The sequence below is a fragment of the Gossypium hirsutum genome, chromosome A10 (genome assembly GCF_007990345.1).
Source record: "Gossypium hirsutum isolate 1008001.06 chromosome A10, Gossypium_hirsutum_v2.1, whole genome shotgun sequence".
NCBI lineage: Eukaryota > Viridiplantae > Streptophyta > Magnoliopsida > Malvales > Malvaceae > Gossypium > Gossypium hirsutum.
This window is the reverse complement of record NC_053433.1, coordinates 53791523-53811284: the sequence shown is the minus strand read 5'-3', so window position 1 is coordinate 53811284 and position 19762 is coordinate 53791523. Positions and strand designations below refer to the sequence as shown.

Here is a 19762-nt window from a genome sequence, read left to right as displayed (position 1 = left end):
TCATTGATAAAAATGTTAGGGTTTTGAGGCTTAATAGAACAAAATGAATCTTTATTGTTAGTTAAACAACTTTTGTTAAGTAATTTTTAATGAAATTGTCAATTAGGGGATAAATTGAGAAATGTGAAAATTGGATGTTAAATGTAAGAAATTGTGAAATATATAGGCTGGTATAAGTATACAACAAATTCGGCTAGGCTTATACGTGGATGAAATTGTATGAATTTCATTTTACGAGCTTAGGGACTAAATTGTAAAAAGGTCAAAAGTATAGGGGCAAGATGGTAATTTTTCCATAATATGAATTTTGGATTGAATTGAGTAAAATGTGAATTAAATTAGTTAAATTTGATTATTTAGATCAAGAAAAGCCACGTTCGGAATTCGTTCGAGGCAAAGATAAAGTAGTGGAGTTATCTATCAATTTCTTTTGTACTAATTCGAGGTAAGTTCGTATGTTAATAAGCATTAAATTATATGTGTTTTAAATGCTTTATTGTTATATTCATGATCATACAACTCCACGGAAATACTTAACGAAGTTTCGGTGACTTATGAATCCAGGTTAAACCTTAGGAATAGATAGGATACAAATGACATGTCATTAGGGGTTATTGTGTTTTGGGTGCTAGTCCCGTACGTTCTACCGGTGGCTGAGTTTTCTGCGTGTTGTGGTTACTTATCAGTTTGTATGACCAGCACCGTGTAGTTACAGTTTTGCCAATCGGCTTGTGTGAGCAGACTCGGTGATGGCTCGAGAGTGAGCATCTTTATGAGTTATGAGATAGAAATGGTTTTGACTATGTATTGGCATTTAGTCTGCGAGGTACCTGAGTATCCGATAGTATTCCAAATGGTTTAACAGGCATAGTTCAGTTATGAGGATATATGAGTTCGATATGAACTAATACAGGTATGTACACAAAGTACGTGGAAATGGTATATGTATTTATGATATATGAATACATGGTAAACTTGGTTAATGATTATGTGTTAGGCTTTTCGACTAAATTGAGTTGTGATATGCTTTGTTTTACTCACTTAAATTGTGGTTCAACTGATATGAGAAAAAGGTAAAGATCAACATTCTTCGATTAGAATTGCTATGAAAGCATGGAAAAGTATGAATTTTTGGATGATTGAAATATATTTAGCCATATGTTTGATATATGAATACACATAAGTAATGTAAACTTATGTTATAATGTTTTGTAATAATTTGCTAGTTCATGTGATACTTAAAATTGAAAAGCTAATATTGTTTAGCTTAAGGCCAAGAATGTTGGAATGACTTAAATGGATTATGCTTATAAATTGAAGTTCTAAGCTTTATTTCTTTGAATTACGAACTTACTAAGCATTTTATTCTTACTTTGTGTTAATTTCTTTGTCTATCTAGATATCAGAAGTTTGTTCGGGTTGGAAGGTGTCAGAGACATCATCACACTATCTATCGGCTATTTTGGTACTCATGGTTTTAAAATTTTGGTTATAATGGCATGTATAGGTTGTTTTGGCTAATTATAGCCCACATGTTTTGTTGTGTTTTAGCCATTTGAATTGGCTTGTAATTTTGGGCATATATTTTGTTTTGTAAATATATAAATAGCCCTTGGTATAAGTTGAATGAATGTCATATGAATGCCTTGGTTGTGAATTGATATTTTTGGTACCAAGTAGTTAATATTTATATGTGGAATACATGTTAAGTTTAGGCACAATGTCTCATATATAAGTGTGACAATTTAGGTATATTTTGGAAGCATAATTGCTATGTGTTAAAGTGGTCAATTGATGTGATTATGAGTATCATGTTGTATGTGTGAAAGTATATGTTATAAACTGGAGAAATATGGTTATATGAAAATTGGTGTGTATAGGTTGGTACTAATATGGGTGAGAAATATGGCTTGGAAATTGACCTATTTTTGTCCACATGGGCAAAGACATGGGCATGTGTTTCATCCGTGTGTGACACACAGCCAGGTGACACGGCCTTGTGTCCCTTGATACTTCTATAAAAATCAAGTCAGTAGCTTCACACAACCTAGCACACGGCCTGACACATGGGCGTGTGAGGCCATTTTGAAGGGTACACAGCCTGGCACATAGGCGTGTGGGTCAGCCGTGTGACCCAAGTCAGTGAGTTACACAGGGTTAGACACGGGCTAGGACACGACCATGTGATCCCAATTCAAATGCCCACAGGGCTTGAGACACGAGCGTGTCCCTTAGCAGTGTGAGACACACGGCCTGGCCACACGGGCGTGTGTCCACTTCACTTTGAAAATTTTTAATGTTTTTCTAAAAATTTTCTTGAGTACTCGGTGTAGTCTCGGACCACTTTTAATGCCCATTTGAGGCCTCGATGGCTCATATTAGGGACTGTATGAATGTATTTGAATGTTTTTTTTATTTGAATGATAATTGATTTTGAAATGTATGATAGTTTAAGTTATAAGTCTGGTAATACTCCATAACCCTATTCCAGTATCGAATACGGGTTAGGGGTGTTACATTTATTGGTATAAGAGCTACTATTTAGTCGATTCTCGGGTTGAACGTAGCGGATAAGTCTAGCTATACATGTCATTATATAACCTATGATAGTGTGATATCTCTGGACTTTGATGAGATTTGTTTTAATTAGACAGAGATGTTTTACAACCGAGCTGATTTCAATGGTGCTAAAGCTGAAGCTCAAGCATCTGAGTAAAAATGTTGCTTTTAATGAGTTGAAACTCATAAAGGATGAATAAAAGTTCATAATATTATGTTGATGATAAATGTTATGTTATATGTGTGTGTATGTGAGAGTCAAATTTTGAGGCTTTACGACCTTCACCCCCTCACCAGTACAGTGTTATTCAACGAAATTCACAAGATTTAGATTGAATAAGTTCACAAGTGTGAAATCAAAGAGTTCAAGGGCTGAATGATTTATAATGCGATCAGATATAAGAATGGGTCAATAAGTAAAGACAGTTTTAGAAGAGATTTCAGATTGTTCTGAAGATCATTTGGATTACACAATGTTTCTGTTAAAGAAGAAGGTATTAACTAGAATTTCTTTTGAATTGATTTCATTAGTGAATGGAATAATAGGGGATTATTGATGACAGAAATTGTCAGTGGAATAATGTTTGAATTTTAAAGATATATGAGTGCAGTAGTTATAGTCGAGTAGCTTACGACAATCTTTTCTAGGTATTCTATGTGTTCATTTATTCTCAGAGGTATATGTAGTTGTTCATTTTCAGATGAAATTCTTATCATATGAGAACGCTAGCTAAACATAATGTTAGACGAAAGCATTATTGGTCTAGTTGGTTTATGATCGACATTTCTCCATCTTTCTTTGGTATTCTATTCCATTATGTTTGGTAGAAAAGTCGACGGTAAAATTCATATGAGGCTATTATTAAGTTCCTATTGGTTGTTGCCCTGCGTTATATATATGAAAAGTATATTGTCTCTATCACAACTGATTTTAGTGCATATGAGCGGTATTTTTCTTTTGGATTTTCTCTGAGGAATCATCAAGATCTCTGTAACACCCCTAACCCGTCTCCGTCGCCGAATTAGGGTTACGAGGCATTACTGAACAAACACAACCATTTCTAAAACCAAACTGATCACAACATGAAAATTTAATTACTTTCGCATAGCTATTATAATTTACAATCAAAATGTAATTAACATTGTACTCAAACCTATACATGCCATACGATTAAGTTCAAATATTTAACAAAATACCAAAAGAAGTCGATAGTGTGATGGACTATGCTGATGATCCCCGAGCTCGTAACATGTCTCCAAAATCTATAAAAGCAAATGGATGAAAACAAACAGAGTAAGCTTTTAAAGCTTAGTAAGTCTACAGCATAACTAAATGTATATAAATATAAATAATATAACTCTTTAATCTAATTCACTGAGATTTCAATTAACACGAATACCTAATATTTATACATTATTGTACTCAGATCATTTTATTTATAGTCCAATATATATATACTTGTCGAATGTGATCAATTGATTTTATATTTATACCAAACCACATTACAACCGAATGTACACAACTAAGCATATATATATATAGTATACACATATCATAACCGAATATGTATGTATACTCATGATAAACATTAAGCAAATACAATTCTAATACATATGAATGAATGCATTCATTTTTTTTATCAAATACTTATAAACAAAGGTATATATATATCTCGAATGCATATGTAGTTACTAATCAAGTATGTGTACCAAATATTTATAAGTATATACTTATCAAATACAAAATCCCAAAGCAGATATATATATTTTACAAGTGCATAAGCCGAATATATATAATCATCAAACGCACTTAGCCGAATGTATATATAAATATACTTATCAATTAAACATATCCAAAATCATATAATTATACACTTAATCACATACTTAAAAACAGATTCACCGGCATTTAGCCTGCTAGGCTTAAAGCCTGATTCAGTACACCGGCACTTAGCCTGCTAGACATATAGTCTGAAATATTTCACCGGCATTAAGCCTGCTAGACATTTTGTCTAAAGTGTTTCACCGGCAATAAGCCTGCTAAGCTCTAAGCCTGAAAATCTCAATTTTTCCATATACAGAATAATTTCTCAAATATTTATTTATAGCAAACACACATTCATTGTAGTCCATATTCAATCACAAAGAGTTTGCAATTCATACATTCAATTAAATTCAAGAATCTGTACACGAATATACATTTTGATATATTCGAACTCCCAAGTACGTATTTAACATTTATACCTTAAAATATAATCAAGACCTATTCATATATATATAGATGTTCCAACTCCCTTATAACCACTTATTCGAAATTATCTGTACAATTACAACATACATACCTTCAATCAAACCCAATGTTTTACCTACATATATATGTTCGAAACTTATGTATACATATGTATTATACATATCTTTAATTTAAGCAAGAATTTCTACATGTATTTACTTACATATAATTGAATATTATATGCACATATATATATAATTCTCATACAACCAACCAAATTCAAGTATATATACATATAGATACATATATAATTATTTGAATATATATATACCTTATACCATTCATACTTTAACTTAATTCAAAAATATTTATATAAGCATATTTATATTCGAACATTGTATATACATATTTATACCATTTATAATTTGAATTTATTCAATTAAATTTCTTTTAATTTTAGCTCAACAACAAACATAATAGATATACCTACATATATATTAATTTAATAACATTAAATAGCTGATAGACTTACCTCGAATATCAGCAGACACAATCGACTATTCGATTGCTTTTGTTTTTCCCCGATCCAAATTCGTTTTCTTCGTTTCTTGATCTAAACATAATTAAATTTAACCTTTTTATTCATCAAGACATTCAATTAAGTCCAAAAATACATAAATGGGAAAATTACCATTTTGCCCCTAACATTTTACACTTTTTGCAATTTAGTCCTTTTTGCACAAAACACAAAATACACAAAATTTGTCCATACCACATAAGGGCCGAATATTCATGGTTCTCATACAAGTCCACACATTGCATTTATTTCACATTTTAGTCCCTCAAAAATTTATTTTCACAATTTAGCCCTAAATACTCAAATTCATCAAAAATCCCAAGACAAAACATGTTAATCTAAGACATATCTTCCATTATTCATCATCAAGCATCATAAAACACAAATATTCATCAATGGCATAACTCAAAATATTCATTAAAATTAGAAATTCAAGCATGGGTCGGGTAGTATTCAAAGCAACGATCTCAAAAACGTAAAAATTATCAAAAACCGAAACCAAAGCATACCTTAATTTTGCTATGAAAGTGCCGAAACTTAAGAAACCATGGATGGTTTCTTCCTTTCCAATATTCGGCTAACAAAGATGAACATATTCATCTTTTTATGACTTATTTTAGTTATAATATTATAATTTACTTAATGACTAAATTAACCTTAATTAAATAAATTATAAATTACATAACTTAAGGGCAATGTTGGCATATACCACCCACTAACTAAATCTTGGTCTAATTACATCTTTAGACCTCCCACTTAAAAAGACAACTACAAATAGGTGCTTTTAAATTTTAACCTTTAACTTTTATTTTACGCGATTAAACCCTTTTATTAAATCGGACACTTAAACGACGAAATTAAAACACGAAAATTTTACACAATCAAATGCACACGAAATAAACACACAAAATAATATTAATAATATTTTTCTAATTCAGATTTGTGGTCCCGAAACCACTATTCTGATTAGGGTCAAAACCGGGTTGTTACAACTCTCCCCCCATTTAGGGATTTTCGTCCCCGAAAATTCTTACCGGTGAATAGGTTTGGATAACGCTCTTTCATTGTATCTTCTGACTCCCAAGTGGCTTCTTCAACCCCGTGTTTATGCCACAATACTTTAACTAACGGAATTTTCTTATTTCGTAATTCTTTGATCTCACGAGCCAGAATGCTAATCGGTTCTTCTTCATATGTCATATCAGAGTTAATTTCAATATCCGTCGGACTAATCACATGTGAAGGATCAGATCGGTATCTACGGAGCATCGAAACATGGAACACGTTATGAATCTTTTCTAACTCAGGCGGTAACATCAATCTATAAGCAACCGATCCAACACGCTCTATAATCTCATACGGTCCAATGAATCTCGGACTCAATTTGCCTTTACGACCAAATCTGAGTATTTTCTTCCACGGTGAGACTTTCAAAAACACTTTATCTCTGATCTGAAATTCTATATCCTTTCTTTTCACATTTGCATAAGATTTCTGACGATCCGATGCTGATTTCAGACTATCCCGAATCACTTTCACTTTCTGTTCAGTCTCTTTAATCAAATCAACCCCGTGTATCTTATTTTCACTGAGCTCAGTCCAATACAGTGGTGTACGACATTTACGACCGTACAAAGCCTCATAAGGTGCCATTTTGATACTAGAATGAAAGCTGTTATTATAAGCAAATTCAATCAAAGGTAAGTATCGTTACTACGTACCTTCAAACTCGAGAATGCAACATCTCAACATATCCTCAAGTATCTGAATGATTCGTTCGGATTGACCATCTGTCTGCGGATGGAAAGCTGTACTAAATTGTAGTTTCGTACCTAAAGCATCTTGTAATTTCTTCCAAAACCGCGATGTAAATCTCGGGTCTCTGTCCGAAATAATAGAAATAGGCACTCCGTGCAATCTCACAATCTGAGAAATGTACAATTCAGCAAGTTTATCAAGTGAATAATCAATACGAATCGGAACAAAGTGAGCCGATTTTGTCAATCTATCAACAACAACCCAAATTGCATCTTTCTTGCTCGGTGTTAACGGTAAACCGGATACAAAATCCATCGTAACTCTGTCCCATTTCCATTAAGGTATCATGATCGGCTGAAGCAACCCAGATGGTACCTGATGCTCGGCTTTAACTTGCTGACAAATTAAACATTTTGAAACAAAGTCAAAAATGTCTCGTTTCATACCGTGCCACCAATAGTGCTGTTTCAGATCGTTATACATTTTCGTACTTCCCGGATGAACAGAAAATCGACTATTATGAGCTTCATTCAAAATCACCTGTATTAACTTTGAATTTCTCGGAACACATAATCGATTTCTGAATCTCAAACAATCCTCAGCATCAACTAGAAATTCTGAATCAACATTTAAGTCACACTGAGCTCGTTTTGCAAGTAAATCATTATCGACCTTCTGGGCTTCACAAATCTGTTGAACAAATAACGGTTTTACTTTCAACTCAGCTACTATCGCACCATCATCAGACATAACCATATGTGCGTTCATTGCACTCAAAGCAAACAGTGATTTTCGACTTAGGGCATCAGCAACAACATTAGCCTTTCCTGGATGATAGTCAATCACAAGCTCGTAATCTTTCAGCAATTCTAACCATCGACGCTGTCTCAAATTCAGATCTTTCTGAGTCATCAAATATTTCAGGCTTTTGTGATCGGAATAAACATGACATCTTTCGCCAAACAGATAGTGACGCCATATTTTTAACGCAAATACAATAGCGGCCAATTCCAGATCATGCGTCGGATAGTTCCTTTCATGCGGCTTTAACAGTCTTGAGGCATAGGCTACAACTTTGCCTTCCTGCATCAAAACACAGCCCAAACCATTTAAAGATGCATCACTATAGATAACAAACTCTTTACCCGATTCGGGTTGAACTAGGACTGGAGCTTCGGTCAAAAGAACTTTCAACTGATCAAAGCTTTTCTGACACTTTTCTGACCACTCAAACTTAACGTCTTTTTGTAGTAGCTTTGTCATCGGGGTCGCAATCATAGAGAACCCTTTCACAAACCGTCTATAATAACCAGCGAGTCCCAGAAAGCTTCAAACTTCAGAGACATTTCTCGGAGGTTTCCAATCAAGTATAGCTGAAATTTTACTTGGATCAACCCGAATACCCGATGCTGACACAACATGGCCCAGAAAACTAACTTCACGTAACCAGAACTCGCATTTACTGAACTTTGCATACAACTGTTTATCTCGCAAAGTTTGTAACACAAGTCTCAAATGATCAGCATGCTCGATTTCATCACGAGAGTAGATCAAAATATCATCTATAAATACTACCACAAACCGATCCAGATACTGTCTAAAAATCCGATTCATCAAATCCATGAAAACAGCAGGTGCATTAGTAAGTCCAAAAGGCATAACCAAGAACTCATAATGTCCGTACCTCGTTCGGAAAACAGTCTTTGGCACATCAGAGTCTTTAACTCGTAACTGATAGTAGCCTGATCTCAGATCTATCTTCGAAAACACAGTAGCCCCTTTCAACTGATCGAACAAATCATCAATCCGTGGTAACGGATATTTATTCTTTATAGTCACCTTATTGAGCTGCCGGTAATCAATACACATTCTCATCGTTCTGTCTTTCTTTTTCACAAATAGAACTGGTGCCCCCCAAGGAGAGAAACTTGGTCGTGCAAAACCTTTATCAGTCAACTCTTGCAACTGTGTTTTCAATTCTTTTAATTCGGTCGGTGCCATACGGTATGGAGCTATCGAAATTGGAGTCGTCCCTGGTACTAACTCAATACCAAACTCTACCTCTCGAATAGGTGGCAAACCCGGTAATTCTTCGGGAAACACGTCTGAATAATCACACACTAGTGGCACAGATTCAATCTTCTTTTCGGTCACTTTACTATCAAGAACAAATGCAAGGTAAGCTTCACAACCTTTTCTCACATACTTCTGAGCCGACATCGAGGATATTATTGCTGGTAAACCATTCAGATCATTAGATTCAATCCGAATAATCTCATCATTCTGACACCGTAGATCAATAGTTTTCCGTTTGCAGTTTACTATAGCATCATGCAGATTTAACCAATCCATACCCAGAATTATATCAAACTCGTCGAATGGTAACAACATCAAATCAGCCAGAAAACATAAATCTCGAATCATCAACGGACAATTCTTGCACACTTTGTCAACCAAAACACACAGGCCCAGGGGGTTCGATACTTTAATTACAAACTCAGTAGACTCAATAGGCAAAGTCTTACTGAATACTAAAGTCTCACACACATAAGAATGAGTCGAACCAGGATCAATCAATGCAATAACATTAGTATCATAAAGAGTGAAAGTACCAGTAATAACATCTGGAGAAGAAGCCTTCTCCCGAGCACGGATGGCATATGCTCTGGCAGGTGCACGAGCCTCAGATCGAACTGCCGTGTCCTTTGTTCCTCTCTGACTACCACTTACATTACTCAAATGCCTCGGCGGTCTACCTCGTACTGGCACATTACTCGGTCTGGTATTCTGCACAGTGTTTTGCTCAGCTACCATCGGACACTCTCAAATGAAATGATCCTTTGAACCGCACTTAAAACAAGACCGATCATGTAATCTGCAATCTCCAGGATGCCATTTCCCACAATGCTTGCACTCTAATCTATTTTGTTGAACACTACCAACGCTAGCAACTGAAGTAGCTCGTGAACTCACAGGGGGTCGATCTCTATCATACTTAGGAAACCCTGTAGTAGCTTTAAATCGGCTATGATCCTCTCTGGATTTCCTTGAGGTCGACTGAAACAATTTACTGAATGATCTTTTACGAGAATCTCGAGCTTCATAGTCAACTTTCCTCTTCTCTTTCCCGAGCTCCTTAGCTTTACAAGCTCGTTCAACAAGTACTACGAACTCTTTTATCTCAAGTATACCAACTAACAGTTTAATATCTTCATTCAGCCCTTCTTCAAATCTTTTACACATGATAGCTTCAATCGAAACACATTCTCGAGCATATCTACTGAGTCTCACAAATTTCCGCTCATATTCTATCACTGTCATACGACCCTGTTTCAATTCAAGAAATTCCTTACGCTTCTAATCAATGAATCTCTGGCTAATGTATTTCTTATGGAACTCAGTCTGAAAGAATTCCCAGGTCACTCGCTCTCTCGGAACCACCGATACTAGTGTATTCCACCAGTGATATGCAGTGTCCCGTAGCAAAGATATGGCACATTTCAAGCACTCATCAGGGGTGCAAGATAACTCATCAAACACTCGAATAGTATTATCAAGCCAGAATTCAGCTCGCTCAGCATCATCATCATTAGTAGCTCTGAACTCTTCGGCCCCGTGTTTTCGAATTTTGTCAACCGGAGGCTTAAGTAATCTCATCAGATCACTTACTTGGGGTCTAACAGGAATTGAAGGTGGATTAGTCGGGGGTGGAGGTTGTTGTGCAACCGGATTAGTTCAGACATATTGAGTAAACCAGTCATTCATCATTTGGTAGAAGGCTTGTTTAACCTCTCCCTCCTGGTTACTCGAGGTCGGTCGAGAATCTACCGGCTCTGTCCCTTGTGCGGGAGCAGACGCTATACTCTCAACATCATCGGCTACGGCTCGATCGGGATCCATTACTATACGAAAACACATTTTTAGACATCAGCAGTCATCACACTATCTCGATATAAAAATTATGGCATGTATAGCTAGACTCATACATGCTACGTTAGCCCAAGAATCGACTAAACCGTAGCTCTGATACCAATAAAATGTAACACCCCTAACCCGTCTCCGTCGCCGAATTAGGGTTACGAGGCATTACTGAACAAACACAACCATTTCTAAAACCAAACTGATCACAACATGAAAATTTAATTACTTTCGCATAGCTATTATAATTTACAATCAAAATGTAATTAACATTGTACTCAAACCTATACATGCCATACGATTAAGTTCAAATATTTAACAAAATACCAAAAGAAGTCGATAGTGTGATGGACTATGCTGATGATCCCCGAGCTCGTAACATGTCTCCAAAATCTATAAAAGCAAATGGATGAAAACAAACAGAGTAAGCTTTTAAAGCTTAGTAAGTCTACAGCATAACTAAATGTATATAAATATAAATAATATAACTCTTTAATCTAATTCACTGAGATTTCAATTAACACGAATACCTAATATTTATACATTATTGTACTCAGATCATTTTATTTATAGTCCAATATATATATACTTGTCGAATGTGATCAATTGATTTTATATTTATACCAAACCACATTACAACCGAATGTACACAACTAAGCATATATATATATATTATACACATATCATAACCGAATATGTATGTATACTCATGATAAACATTAAGCAAATACAATTCTAATACATATGAATGAATGCATTCATTTTTTTTATCAAATACTTATAAACAAAGGTATATATATATCTCGAATGCATATGTAGTTACTAATCAAGTATGTGTACCAAATATTTATAAGTATATACTTATCAAATACAAAATCCCAAAGCAGATATATATATTTTACAAGTGCATAAGCCGAATATATATAATCATCAAACGCACTTAGCCGAATGTATATATAAATATACTTATCAATTAAACATATCCAAAATCATATAATTATACACTTAATCACATACTTAAAAACAGATTCACCGGCATTTAGCCTGCTAGGCTTAAAGCCTGATTCAGTACACCGGCACTTAGCCTGCTAGACATATAGTCTGAAATATTTCACCGGCATTAAGCCTGCTAGACATTTTGTCTGAAGTGTTTCACCGGCAATAAGCCTGCTAAGCTCTAAGCCTGAAAATCTCAATTTTTCCATATACAAAATAATTTCTCAAATATTTATTTATAGCAAACACACATTCATTGTAGTCCATATTCAATCACAAAGAGTTTGCAATTCATACATTCAATTAAATTCAAGAATCTGTACACGAATATACATTTTGATATATTCGAACTCCCAAGTACGTATTTAACATTTATACCTTAAAATATAATCAAGACCTATTCATATATATATAGATGTTCCAACTCCCTTATAACCACTTATTCGAAATTATCTGTACAATTACAACATACATACCTTCAATCAAACCCAATGTTTTACCTACATATATATGTTCGAAACTTATGTATACATATGTATTATACATATCTTTAATTTAAGCAAGAATTTCTACATGTATTTACTTACATATAATTGAATATTATATGCACATATATATATAATTCTCATACAACCAACCAAATTCAAGTATATATACATATAGATACATATATAATTATTTGAATATATATATACCTTATACCATTCATACTTTAACTTAATTCAAAAATATTTATATAAGCATATTTATATTCGAACATTGTATATACATATTTATACCATTTATAATTTGAATTTATTCAATTAAATTTCTTTTAATTTTAGCTCAACAACAAACATAATAGATATACCTACATATATATTAATTTAATAACATTAAATAGCTGATAGACTTACCTCGAATATCAGCAGACACAATCGACTATTCGATTGCTTTTGTTTTTCCCCGATCCAAATTCGTTTTCTTCGTTTCTTGATCTAAACATAATTAAATTTAACCTTTTTATTCATCAAGACATTCAATTAAGTCCAAAAATACATAAATGGGAAAATTACCATTTTGCCCCTAACATTTTACACTTTTTGCAATTTAGTCCTTTTTGCACAAAACACAAAATACACAAAATTTGTCCATACCACATAAGGGCCGAATATTCATGGTTCTCATACAAGTCCACACATTGCATTTATTTCACATTTTAGTCCCTCAAAAATTTATTTTCACAATTTAGCCCTAAATACTCAAATTCATCAAAATCCCAAGACAAAACATGTTAATCTAAGACATATCTTCCATTATTCATCATCAAGCATCATAAAACACAAATATTCATCAATGGCATAACTCAAAATATTCATTAAAATTAGAAATTCAAGCATGGGTCGGGTAGTATTCAAAGCAACGATCTCAAAAACGTAAAAATTATCAAAAACCGAAACCAAAGCATACCTTAATTTTGCTATGAAAGTGCCGAAACTTAAGAAACCATGGATGGTTTCTTCCTTTCCAATATTCGGCTAACAAAGATGAACATATTCATCTTTTTATGACTTATTTTAGTTATAATATTATAATTTACTTAATGACTAAATTAACCTTAATTAAATAAATTATAAATTACATAACTTAAGGGCAATGTTGGCATATACCACCCACTAACTAAATCTTGGTCTAATTACATCTTTAGACCTCCCACTTAAAAAGACAACTACAAATAGGTGCTTTTAAATTTTAACCTTTAACTTTTATATTACGCGATTAAACCCTTTTATTAAATCGGACACTTAAACGACGAAATTAAAACACGAAAATTTTACACAATCAAATGCACACGAAATAAACACACAAAATAATATTAATAATATTTTTCTAATTCAGATTTGTGGTCCCGAAACCACTATTCTGATTAGGGTCAAAACTGGGTTGTTACAATCTCTATCATCCAATATGGGTTATGTTCTCAAAAATTTAGTATAGCTTCACATCTTGGATGTCGTTATCTCAGTTTTCTTATTATTCATATTGCCTAATTTATCAAACATGACTTATTTGTAAAGGATATTCATTGGCTGGGGATAATTATGTCTATTACGATTATAATTTCTAGTTTGATCATAGGAACATGGTGATACTGATCTCAGGTTTTTCTAGTTTCCGTGAAAGGGGTTGACATTGGCAAAACTATAGATGGTGGAAGATCAAGCTCAAATTTGTATAATGGTTTTCTTTTCTCAGGTAAGCTTGATTAAGGTCAATGAGTTAAATCGGGATGTTATGTTTCGTTTGAGCTAATGCAATGTAACACCCCAAACTCGGCCTAAAAGTTAGGCCCGAATCTGGCGTGTCACATTGAAGTGTTTTTCAAAAACCATGTTCTCATTGAAAACCCTTCTTACTACTCAAAACCTCTGGCCATTTTAAAACTTGTGAAACGTTAATTCCCTTAAAACCTTACTTGTTGCCGAAGCTTACTTTTAAACAGTTGCGAAAACGTGATATTTTGAAAACCAGTTGTTGTTTTGGAAGACCGTGCCCTACTTCTAACAAATATTAAGCATACTAAATAAATTTCCCAAGTAAAAGGTTAAGAAAATAAAGAGGCCTTAGTACAACCAAAATCAAAAACCAAAGTGCTTAACTAAATAAACGAAATAGAAAAACTTGTGCAGCTGTGTGGTCGTCTTCGAGTCCCTCTGCGACACAGATCCACCTAACGCTGGGGATTACCTGCACAGTTAATAAACGGAGTGAGTTTACGAAAACTCAGTGAGTAATCCCCTTACTAGAGTAACAGTCAGTAAACAGACAGAATTTAGAATCAGTCTGGGCCAGAGCCCATTACAGTAACAATACAGTCCAGTTCAGAGCATACGTGGGCCAAAGCTCGTTACAATATCATTTGGGTCACAACCCACAATAGAATCAATTGAGCTTAGCCCATCTTAGCCTCTGTTGGGCCGAAGCCGACATCGTAATAATATCACAATAATATCATACATGCAATGCTGTGCAACCCACCCCAATAATCCAACCGCTACACACCAACTCCGTCCCCCGGTACTGTAACACCCCTAACCCGTATCCATCGCCGGACTAAGGTTAAGTGGCATTACCAAACATATCAAAACACTTCGCATTCATTTCACAAACATCATAGCATCATAGTCAAACATAAACATAAGTCCCTTTCTTAGGTCAATGAGACCTTAAACATGCATTATGAAGAGGTCGGGACTAAACCGAACATGTTCACAACTTTCAACACTTAGGAAATTTTTCTATTCTGTTAAGGTTACACGCCTATGTAACCAAGCTGTGTACCTTACACGGGTATCAGACACACCCATGTGAACCAGTCGTGTCAAAACAGGGTGACCATACTGACTTTCACCCACGGCCAATAGACACGCCCGTGTGCTATGGCCGTGTGATACTTAGCTAGCTACTGACTTATGCCCACGGCCATATGACACGCCCGTGTGTCAAAGTCGTGTGATTTTTAAAAGGTTACTGCCAAACAAACACGGCCACAAAGCACGCCCGTGGCTTTTGACTGTATGGCACAATGCAGGCTTGGTTTAAGCCAACTTGCCACCCTATTATGGGTCACCCTACAAACAAGGAATCAAGTATATATGTACAACCCAATCAACCATTCCTTAAGCTAAAACATACATCATTCATGCCATAATATTATCAATCATTTACATACTTATAAACCTTACCTTTTTATATTAAAACATAATGTAAGATTATATCAAAAAAAAAACATCATCCATTCTCATACCATGAACTTCCCAAACTTACCTTCTCCTTTATCCAATTGAGGCATGTCATAATTGCAAAATAAATCACATATCAAAAGCCATTATCAAATATGAGTTCAAACACAAATTAGCCAAATCTCATGGCTAACTATATACATCACAAAACATACTTCACAACTACTAGCCTATACATGCCACACTTCAAATATTTACATTTTTAAAAGTACCAAAATGAGATCGATAATGTGGTGACAATCCTCGACTATCCTCGAGCCTTCAGTAGCTACAATAACTGTAAAACAGACAGTAATCACACAGAGTAAGCTTTCAAAAGCTTAGTAAGCTCGTACTCAAAACATTCATAGTATATGGACATAAAATGATAACCTATGAGTATTTGCAAAATTTCAATCCATATAACTATATCAATTCAATGAGATTCATATACATAACATCATCTACCACTTAGGCATTATACATACCTGAAACTTCCCGTACTTATTCACTTTTGTACTTACCTCATGTTGAATGTTATAAGACTTTCCATAAGTTATTCAAATTTTGCATATCAACACACTTATTACTATAAGGTTAGCCGAAGCTAAATATTTCCGCACACTTAGTGCCATCTCAAATAACAGAGACTAAGTCGGTATCACACACTTAGTGCCTCAAGTAACCGAAGCTAGTTAAATCGCACACTTAGTGCCAAAGCTAGTTTAAATTGAAAGCTTAGTGCCAAAGCTTTCGATTCATCACCATATTATCCAATTCAATTATATACAACCCATGTAGAATAAAGGCATCAAAACTTACTTAACATCACATTTTAAGTATAAACTTACCTCGTACTCGGAATTTGTCGACTCGGACTATCTACTCGATAACCTTCGACTTTCCTCGATCTAAGTTCGAATTCCTCCTTTCTTGATCTAAATGTATTCAAAATTAACCCTTTTATTCACCAAATAATTCAATTCAATCCATAAACAAATATTTAGGGCATTTCGCAAACTAGCCCTCACATTTTCACATTTCGACACTTTAGTCCCTATTTCACAAAATCACAAAATACACATAATTTGCATATACACAAACTTAGCCAAATTCTCCTTGTACTCATACTAATTCAGACATTTCATTTATTTCACATTTTAGTCCCTCAAAATAACATTTTTACAATTTAGCCCAAATTGCTCAATTTCATCAAAAATCCAAAGACAAAACATGTAAACCCAACATCAAGCTTTCATATTTCACCATTAACAACACAAAACTCATGTATTCATCCATGGAATATTTCAAAATCACCATCAAAATCAAAAATTGAGGCATGGGCTTGATAATATACGAAGCAACGATTACAAAAACGTAAAAATCATAAAAAATCGATCAAAACACATACCTTAATCAAGGATTTCCTTAGCCGAACCCTAGCTATTCTTTTTCTTTTCCTTTCCTTGAATTTTCAGTCAAATATTAGCATGAAATGGTTTATTTCATGCCTTTAATTTAATTATAATCCATTTATAATTAGTTTACCATTTTGCCCTTAGTATAAAACATTAACAAACCACTTTACAAAGGCCATTTGTGTCCATTAACCTTTTAGATGGCATAATAACCACATAAGGACCTCTCATAAACAAATCCAAGTCAAATAGGCACTTTTAACATCTAGCACCCAGCTTTTACATTTTACGCGATTTGGTTCTTTTTGCAAATTAAGCACACAAACAGTTAAATTTCCACACAAGACTTTCACACATGTCAATTCACTTACCATATACACGAAAATTAATATTAAAATATTTTTCTAACTCGAATTTGTGGTCTCGAAACCACTATTCTAACTAGGGTCAAAACCAAGCTGTTGCAATTCTCCCCCCTTAGGGATTTTCGTCCCCTAAAATCTTACTGTTAAACAGATTTGGATATTGTTGTTTCATAGCATCTTCAGGCTCCCACGTTGCTTCTTCAATACCGTGCCAATGCCACATCACTTTAACTAACAGAATCTTCTTGTTACGTAACTCTTTAACCTCTCGAGCTAAGATTCGAATCGGTTTTTCTTCATAGGTTATATCAAACCGAATTTCAATCTCAGATGAAGGAATTACATGCGAAGGATCAGATCTGTACCGTCAAAGCATCGATACATGAAATACATTATGAATCTTTTCTAGCTCTGGTGGCAACAACAATCTATATGCAACCGGCCCAATACGCTCGATAATTTCATACGGCCCAATAAATCTTGAACTCAATTTGCCTTTTCTACCAAATTGAAGCACTTTCTTCCACGGAGACACTTTCAAAAATACTTTTTCACCGATATCAAACGCAATATCTTTTCTTTTCAAATCTGTATATGATTTCTAATGATCAGAAACTGCTTTCAAACTATCTCGGATCACTTTCACTTTCTGTTCAGTTTCCTTTATCAAATCAACCCCATGAATCTTGTTTTCGCTGAGCTCTGTCCAATACAAAGGTGTACGGAATTTACAATCGTATAAAGCTTCGTATGGTGCCATTTTGATGCTCGACTGAAAACTATTATTATAAGTGAATTCAATCAAAGGTAAATATTGTTCCCACGTACCTTCAAACTCAAGAATGCAACATCTCAACATATCCTCGAGTATCTGAATAATCCATTTAGAGTGACCATCTATTTGTGGATGATAAGCAGTGCTAAAATGCAATTTAGTACGCAGAGCATCTTCAATTTCTTCCAAAATCTCGATGTGAATCTCGGATCTCGGTCTGATACTATAGACAATGGCACACCATGCAATCTCACTATACAGAAATGTATAATTCAGCTAATCTATCAAGTGAATAATCAGATCGAACCGAAATAAAATGAGCTGATTTTGTCAAACAATCAACTACAACCCAAATGGTATCTTTCTTTCCCGGAGATAGAGGTAAACCCGACACAAAGTCCATGGTCACTCGATCCCATTTCCACTCTGGAATCATAATTAGTCGTAGTAACCCAAATGGCACTTGATGTTCAGCTTTAACTTGCTGACATATCAAACATTTAGAAACAAATTCAGAGATATCTCTTTTCATTCCGAACCACCAATAATGTTCTTTCAAGTCATTGTACATTTTAGTACTGCCTGGATGCACAGATAACCGACTACTGTGAGCTTCACTCAGAATCATTTGAATTACTCAGTATTTCTCGGAATGCAAATCCTATCTCAAAATCTTAAACAATTATCTTTATCAACTCTGAATTCTGAATCAGTCTCTACATTACATTGAGCTCGTTTAGCTACATTCTCATTATCAATTTTTTGAGCTTCAATTATCTGTTGTAAAAACAAAGGTCTTGCTTTCAATTCAGCTAAAACTGAACCATCATCAGACAGAACTAAATGAGCATTCTTCACACACAAAGGAAATAACAATTTTTGACTCAAAGCATCTGCAACAACATTTGCTTTTCCCGGGTGATAATCAATCACAAGTTCGTAGTCTCTCAACAATTCTAACCATCTTCTCTATCACAAATTCAAATCTTTCTGAGTCATCAAATACTTTAAACTCTTGTGATCAGAAAACACATGACATTTCTCCCCATATAGATAGTGACACCAAATCTTCAAAGCAAACACAATAGTAGCTAACTCGAGGTCGTGAGTTGGATATTTCTTTTTATGCGGCTTTAGTTGTCTTGATGCATAAGCTATAACTTTCCCTTCTTGGATTAAAACACATCCCAAACCAATCAACGAAGCATCACTATAAATCACAAATTCTTTACCCGATTCAGGTTGTACCAATACTTGAGCTTCAGTCAACACGGCTTTCAATTGATCAAAGCTGTTTTGACATTTTTCAGACCACTCAAACTTCACATCTTTCTGGAGCAATTTTGTCAACGGAGTCGCAATCATCGAGAAACCTTTTACGAATCTTCTATAATATCCAGCAAGT

The 19762-nt window shown here is 34.4% G+C and overlaps 2 long non-coding RNA genes across 2 annotated transcripts; both read right to left on the bottom strand.

The window, feature by feature from the left end:
• Window positions 1–3782: 3782 nt before the first annotated feature.
• On the bottom strand, window positions 3783–5913 carry LOC107896157 (uncharacterized). The gene is made up of 3 exons (XR_005903554.1): window positions 5876–5913; window positions 5322–5402; window positions 3783–3822 (listed from the first exon to the last, which is right to left on the bottom strand). It is a non-coding gene; the product is annotated as an uncharacterized lncRNA (long non-coding RNA).
• A 5482-nt stretch (window positions 5914–11395) lies between these two features.
• LOC107894788 (uncharacterized) lies at window positions 11396–13525 on the bottom strand. Its single transcript, XR_001683258.2, has 3 exons — window positions 13488–13525; window positions 12935–13015; window positions 11396–11435 (listed from the first exon to the last, which is right to left on the bottom strand). It is a non-coding gene; the product is annotated as an uncharacterized lncRNA (long non-coding RNA).
• Window positions 13526–19762: the final 6237 nt, after the last annotated feature.